General features: G+C 49.6%; 1 protein-coding gene across 1 annotated transcript in view; it reads right to left on the reverse strand.

Moving 5' to 3' along the window:
* Positions 1–6,412, reverse strand: part of SFMBT1 (Scm like with four mbt domains 1) — a 73,332-nt gene extending 66,920 nt beyond the window's left edge. The window contains exon 1 of the mRNA XM_071439900.1: positions 6,311–6,412. The gene's annotated coding sequence lies outside the window, so the exon portion shown is untranslated. The remainder of the gene's footprint in view (positions 1–6,310) is intronic.
* Between the last annotated feature and the right edge of the window lie 324 nt (positions 6,413–6,736).

The raw sequence follows: 6,736 nt of genomic DNA on the forward strand, positions 1-6,736 counted from the left end.
AATAAATTGTACAATTGTATGTATTTTCCCAGGTCAAGATAAAAGATAAGAAATGCCAGAGCATCACCTGCTCCAGCACAGAGAGGTGAGACACCCACAGAGCCATTTGTAATAAATGTGCACCCAGCATCAGAGGGGAAGTGCCTTCACTTCCTGACTTGATTGGTTTCTTCTGGAAACAATGACAAATCTGAAGGTGCTATTTATGGCTTTCTGTCACCCATTGCCAGAAGAAAGAGTGACTGAAGCCTCTCAATACATCAAGACAGAGTTCATCTTCTCCAATCCACTTGATATCTACCTCAGGATCACTGCTGCAGTCCCTCACATCCTTGGAAAGGATTAAGTGACAAACAGCAAAACCTTGCAGGGTTCCCCACCACCACCATTATTTTCAACCAATGACCCAGTTCTGCAAGACAGAGCACCTCTTGAGATATGCTGAGAGCCCTCAACTCCAATCAGCCAAAATGGAAGAGGAGGTCACTCAGCCCTGCATCATTTACTCTCAGAGAAAAATATAATCCAAGATGCATCTCTTCTCTCACTGATCAGTACTCTCAGAGAATCTCAAAGCTGGTTTAATAGCTGCATCGTTTTTAGATAACATCACATTCCACTAATCTCCTTCCCAACTCATCTGTTTGAAGAAAGAGATCATTTCTGTAGTGAACAGAAGTGTTCTCAAGTGTAACAGCAAATAAACCAGTGTAAATGAAGTGCCACAGCAATATAAACAATGACCTTGAACACCAGCAAACTGCTGCTCAGGATGACTCTAGGGACAATAATCACATTTTAAATGTCCATATAATCTGAACAAATTGCTGAGATTACCTTTGTAGTTACAACTCACCTGCACTGTAGGTAAAAGCATCTGCAACCTGTCCATGTGCCATATCCCAATGGGTAGAAAAACCAAAAAAAAAAAAAAAATATGGCTCCCACCAACTTTAAGTGAAGGGAAATCTCTTACTTGTGCATTATTTACCACAAGTAATCCATGCAGCAAAAACCTTGTGTCACTTAAGGATGCTCTGTCTTATAAAAAAACCACACTTAAAGAGCAGAAATCCCAGTAGCAGAGTGAGGAATTGCAGAAGAGATGGTTGTGCTCCTGCAAACCTCACTGAAGCCCTTCCTGCTTCAGGCTTTAACATTATTGCTTACCTGCTTATCCCAGCAAACAGACTCACGAGATCAACATGGAATACCTGCATGTGTGCAGTTTTTTGGCTCTCCTCTCAGGACTCTTCCCCAAACCAAGTCAACAAAACATGACTGAGGGTCTGGGGTTTCTGTGACACCAAGATCCAACAGGTGTTGTACTAGGATGATTATTTTCACAGGGAAAATAAAGCTAAACATCACTGTCTCCATGAAAAGACGAATGAAGACATCCCAGACAATCCACAAGATGTAAAGAAAGGGAACAAGAGGAGAGGCAGACAGGTGAACAAAGAGACCTTGGCACCTGGGCTTCCTCAGCTGTGTAGGGCCCAGGCCGCCTTTTTATGCACAGCTGACCACTCCTCATGTTGGTGTTCAGAAACACATAACCATGAAAATGATTATATGCAGGTGCTTTTATTAAGAGCTCTGGGTGTCAGGGGTATTCAACTCAAATCTGACTCCGACCATACGTTCGGGATGAACAATGTTTTTATATTCTATTATTATATAACTTTCATGTTAATTATTAAACTTATATTGTTCTATTGTATACATAGATTCCAGCCAAGCATGGCTCCTCGTGGCTCCCCCTTAAATTTCTAACATAGGTTCTCATGATTCTTCTTATGATTACACAATAATTATATTTAATTACTAAACAATCATCACATCTAACAATTATATCATTTATCATACTGCTTACGCAGGTGCAATGATCTGGCAAAACACAAAGCCTAACAATTTCAGAGTCTATCTTTAATGTTCTCCAGGGCCCACTATCACTCACTGGTGTCTGTGGGTGGCAATCCAACAATCCCAAGCCAAACAAAGCAGAAAAGTACCCTGAAGACTTATGGCTTTCCACCTTCAAAGGTTGTTAAAGCATTCCCCTACCATTCAGGAGCCACCATGCAGCTTTGCATTAGTTAAAATTCACTAATTTCCCAGAGATGTGGAGAGTCACCTGGAGAGTCCCAACTGATAGGCACAATATCTTGTTCCAGCCTAAGTTCACACCCTCCTTTCTCACAGGGGAACATTTAAACTATTCAAACATGTAATTCCCCTAAGAGATGTCCTATTAAGGATGCAGAGAAAAATTCATGCTGTAATGCTTTAATTCTACAGACCAGCCTTTACTAGGAACACTTAAAAAACCACAATCTCACCCATAAATAGGGGTAAAACAATGATGATAATTGTTACTATGATGACGATGATTATTATTATTAGTATTATTACTATTGCTAATATTATTATCTTATGAACATCACCAATCCACAAAGATTGTGAGCAAAGTCTGGGAAAAAGGAAGAAAAATCAACACAGAAAACGTGTGTCTCACATGCATGAAATTCAACTTAAAAAAATGCATTTATATTCTGTACCCTGGGAACCAAAACTATTTTAAAATCAAAAGAGCATTAATTAGCATCTCAATGCTTCTTTCATAGGTTTTATCAATATAAAGAAAGTGAAAAGAATTATGGATTAAAGCCACAAAAATATATCATTACAATAAAATATCATTGCACTGATGTCATGGCTTTAAAAATCATAAGATGCTAATATAAATTTAAGACAAAAATTTACTCTCATTTTTTACTTTTTCTGAACTTCAAGAATGCAAACTGCTAAATGTCACATTCAGGACATTTTCAGGATATCACATACTGACAGAGTGCTTGCCTTCAGCACCATCTCAACAAGCATTTGAGTCAAAACAACAACAAAAAAATCAACTCCTTCCCTTTTATTCTATTTCTTTACTTTTCAAGTAAGAAAGTATTCCTGAGAGGAGAATCCCCACGACCTTAAAATCTTTAAATAACAGCCACTTCAAGTTTAAACACTTAAAACTTGACAGTCACTCTCCAAAAACAGAAGGAAAGGAGCACAAAGTCCAGTCCACTACCAGCAGCAACACTGATGCTCCAAGAGACCAAAACAAAGATGACACATGAAATCTGCTAATCATCAAGCAAGATTAGTCAGATGAACAACACAAAAGAAAGCTGTTATAGGTCCAGAAAACATTTGTAACTTGCACAGGCTACACTGTTTCAAGTCAATGACCAATCTATACAACAAAGAATTGCACACTTAAAAAGTCAAGAAACCAAATCCCAAGACAATTCTGTAGCATTAATGCTGCCGTGTCATTATAGGAACAATGAATGTAATGCAAGCCCTATGGTTTTAGACACTGGAAGCTCTCTCCCCAAAATGCCCCTTGCTAAGCACCTCCAGGTTTAATTTTCCCATGCCCCTAAAGGACACTATAGTGGATTTAACATGAATCATTTCACTGTCAGCATCTTCGTGTAATTAAGATGCCACGTGCCTCAAGTGCATCACTTGTAGGACAATTACTTGAGCCAGCACCAAATGACTGTATTGATGTCTGCATCACTGCATGATGATCATGCCACAGCCAAACTTCACAACTGGAAGCACAGCAATGATGTTAAGGTGAATTCCAAGCACGGTGGATTCAAAAGGCAGCCACGACAGAAAGGTTGTGGTCTACAGTTGTCACTGGTCTGCCAAGAAATGACAAAAAATCCTCTGGAAAGTGGTACCAAAACATACCATGGCACATGTTGTTTTTGTAGTACTCATTAACATCTTCCCCATGAGGCAGTGAAAGGGCTCCCAGAATATAAAGATCACACCTTGCAAACTCTATCAGTCATTAACATGTCAGCTTTCACTTAATCCACCTTTTCCACACAGCAGCAATTGCTCAGGAGATTTGCCAGTTTACGAATCAGATAAGATAACTCAATACTGGCAAATTAATAGTACAGGGGGAAAAAACAGCAAAGGAAAGCCCATAAAGATCAATAACTACAGAGATGTGCCACTGTTTCCCTGCTGTGTCCCGTGAGGAGGAGCGTGTCAGCTCTAACAGGAGAGGATCCTGAGGTGTCCCAGGGTAAGTGCCCGCCACAGACACACCAAACAATGGCAAAGCCATTCTCCCAGCACACCCATGCCATCTCCTGACTTTGAGTCATTGAAAAAGGCAGTGGGAGCAGCTTTATTTGGTTGTCCATCTTGTCCATAAGCATCTTCCCAACACAGGTTCTGGGAAGAACCAGATTTCATTCTCATCCCTCAATCACGGCAACAAATTCACAAACCAAATGCAAAAGAGGAAGTGGCTGAATCGAAGGCAGGAAGGCCACCAAGTGTTCTCCCTAGAGATGATCTTTTAGATAGACAGATACTTTTAAACTTATTTTTTTAATTGTAAAATCCATGTCAGTACCACCTACCAGACAAGAAACCTAGGCTTTCAGTTAATTGATCTATTTTTATCTTCTCATTGATTCACTTAGTCCTAACAGTTGGCTATTTTGAAACAGTCATCACAGACCACAGCCAGGATGAGATGCTGTAGATGCTACAAGTTACAGCCCCACTCCTGAAGGAGCAAGACTTCTTGCCATTAACAACTTTTCCTCTTACAAATCAGACCTTTCTGACCAGTTCACACACATGGCAAATCTTACGTAGGTTGCAACAATGGTATTTCTGAAGTTGCAAGGTGGACTCTCATTTTCTCCAGAGTGAGTTTTGGTGGTGCACCTCATACTCTGCCTCACAGAACTGTTTGCTATGGTAACTGTTTGCCTGGGCTACTGACAGCAGCCAGCTCCCATGAAGGAAGGAAGGTGCAGCAAAGAAGCAGCAAGTTAGGCCTTTTCTTCTGCTGCAAAACATCTTCCACCAGAATTCTGCTGTCAGAGTGGGTGAAACTGACAGACACGAGGGTTACCATGTACAACCTTTTTATAATGGCAACAAGTTTCTCCAAAGTAGATGTAATTGTTTCGCTAAAGCACGCATGTGACTGTGAAACAGACATCACTGGCCTATTTCTCAATAAATAAGGGCCTTGCAGAACTGCAACGGAGAACGTAGTTACAAATTCACCATTAACTGCCCGCGCTGTTTTTCTTCTCCTTTCATTATTTCCACTGTGTAGGGGGTGGGGGGGGGGCTGGTAGCAAGTTTGCAAAAGCCACAGACGGAAAACTTGCTCAGTCCTTCCGATGCGGGCATTCCGCCCCGCCGCTTCCAGCGGGCGCTGCCCGGGCGGGAGCCCTCCCGCAACCGCTGCCCCGGCGCCGCTCCCTCCCCAGCCCGAAGTTGGCGTCCCGGGGCATCCCCGGCGGCCGCCCGGGCAGTGTCACCGGCGCCCGATTTACGACTTCAGGTGCAGGAGCGGCGGGCAGCGCAGACCGACTCCCCGAGAGACAAAGGCTGTGTGTCGCTCGCCGGAGCGCCGCCGGGCGCGGAGCCGCCGGAGGTGCGGAGCGGCGGCGGCGGGCGCGGCGCGCACACAATGCCCGGCCCCGCGGCAGCGCAGGCCCCGCAGCGCGGGCGGCGGCGCTGCGGGAGAGCCGGCGGCGCGGCCGCGGAGGCGGCGCCCGCCCCTCTCCCCCCACACCCACCCACCCAGCCCGACCGGGAGGCGAGAGCCGCTCGCTGACGGGCCACTTGACGGGGACCGACGCCAGCCGCTGCCCCGGGCGGGACGCGCGCCGCGCCGAGCGGAGCGCGGCCGCGCCCGGCGGGGGTGCGGAGCGGAGCGGCGCGGGGTTTAAAGGTCCCCTTCCACCGCCATTTTGAGGGGGAGGGGGGCGAGCGAGAGGCGCTCGGTGGGCTCGGCCCCCCGCGGGCGCGGGCAGGGACCGGCCCCGCCGGGGCGGCGGCGCGGCGCGCACAAAGTTCCCGCGGGGGCCGGGCGCGTCCTCGGGCGGGCGCGGGGCCGGCCGGGAGGGCAACTTCGGCCGAGCGCGCCGCGGGACGCCGCGGGCCCCTGGCGGGAGCGCGCAGAGTTGCGCGCGGGCAGTTGCGCGGCGGCGCCCGGCCAGCCCCGCGCATCGCTCCTCGGCGCGGCCGAAGGCGCGTCCCCCCCGCGCTGCCGCTGCCGCCTCCCCGCCGCGCTCCGCCTGCCTCTTCCCTCCTCCTCCTCCTCCTCCTGCCTCGCCGCCTTTTTCCCGCATCCAAACTTCGTGAGCCCGGAAAAACCCTCCGGGCCCCGCGCCCCGCCGGCAAAACGTCCCCAACAGCTGCGCCCGGGGCCGCTCCGCCCGCGCGCGGGCGCCGCCGCCGCCCGCCTCACCTGCGGGGAGTTTTTCCAGCCCTGCGCTGCTGCCGGGGCTCGGGCTCCCCGGCGCTCCGCTCACTGCCTCATTCCAATATGGCACGGCCCGCCAGAGCGCATGCGCCCGCCGCCCGCCCGCCTGCCTCCCCCCTCCCGCCCCTCCGCCCTCCCCTCCCCTCACGGCTTTTCGGGCGCTCCGGCTCCCTCCTGCCGCGGGCGCGCCGAGCCCGCCGCCGCCGCCTCCGCCCGCCCGGCCCCGCGGGGCCCGGCCCCGACCCCGCCCCCGCCGCGCTGTCCCGGGCTGCTGCCCCCGGACACCTGCTCCCGCCGCGCCGGGGGCAGCGCGGGCTCGGCCGCCGGTAACGGGACGCGCCGCCGCCGCGACTCTGCCGGGGCGGGGCGGGCGTCCACGCCCTGCCCGGGCGCCGCGGGAAGGGACACGGC

This window comes from Agelaius tricolor, unplaced genomic scaffold, assembly GCF_023055355.1.
Source record: "Agelaius tricolor isolate 1412-34295 unplaced genomic scaffold, bAgeTri1.0.p SCAF_14, whole genome shotgun sequence".
NCBI lineage: Eukaryota > Metazoa > Chordata > Aves > Passeriformes > Icteridae > Agelaius > Agelaius tricolor.